The sequence below is a fragment of the Suricata suricatta genome, chromosome 2, assembly GCF_006229205.1.
Source record: "Suricata suricatta isolate VVHF042 chromosome 2, meerkat_22Aug2017_6uvM2_HiC, whole genome shotgun sequence".
Lineage (NCBI taxonomy): Eukaryota > Metazoa > Chordata > Mammalia > Carnivora > Herpestidae > Suricata > Suricata suricatta.
Window position 1 is genome coordinate 178122031 of NC_043701.1, and position 643 is coordinate 178122673.

A 643-nucleotide genomic window follows, 5' to 3' on the forward strand; every position below is an offset into this window, starting at 1 on the left:
AGGGCTGTCCTATGAGGAGAGGCCATCGTCGGGTAGGAGTGGTGCGGTCGCTGCACGCGACCTGGAGGACCTGCTGCCGCCCGTCGCTGTGCCTGCGGTGGACGCCGTGGCCTTCCCGCCTTCAGCAGCCCCTGGGCGGTGGGTCGGGCCGTGCAGTTGGGGTTTCTTTTACCTCCACGCGGTCCCCCCACACGTCGTCGCCTGGGGCGCTGGCCGGAAGTCACCCTGTCTGTGGGTAGCCATTGGCGCAAGGCTGGGATGGAGGCCGGGCTGAGCTGGTGCCCTCCAGCCTCAGCCCTGGAGGGGAGGTGGAGAAAGAGGCTGCAGCAGTGGTAGCAGAAACCTGTCCTGGGCAGGAGTGGGACCCCTGCGCTGGTGGAAATACATCTGAGCTGGGACTTGAAGGACCTTTCATTTTTGGGTCCGGAAAAATGGAGCTAATGGAACTTTCTAGTTGCCCCAAGGGATAGGAAGGTCACTAGTGCCTACCCACCACCTCCACCCATCCTCTAACTGGAAAGGCTTTTGCCAATAAGTCTTTTATCTTTTGAAAGCAAAGAGGAAATTCGGTCATAGATAAATGGAGCATCAAGTTCCAAAGTCCTAAAATGTAAAGGTCCTGGTTTGCAAAGATTTTTCAATA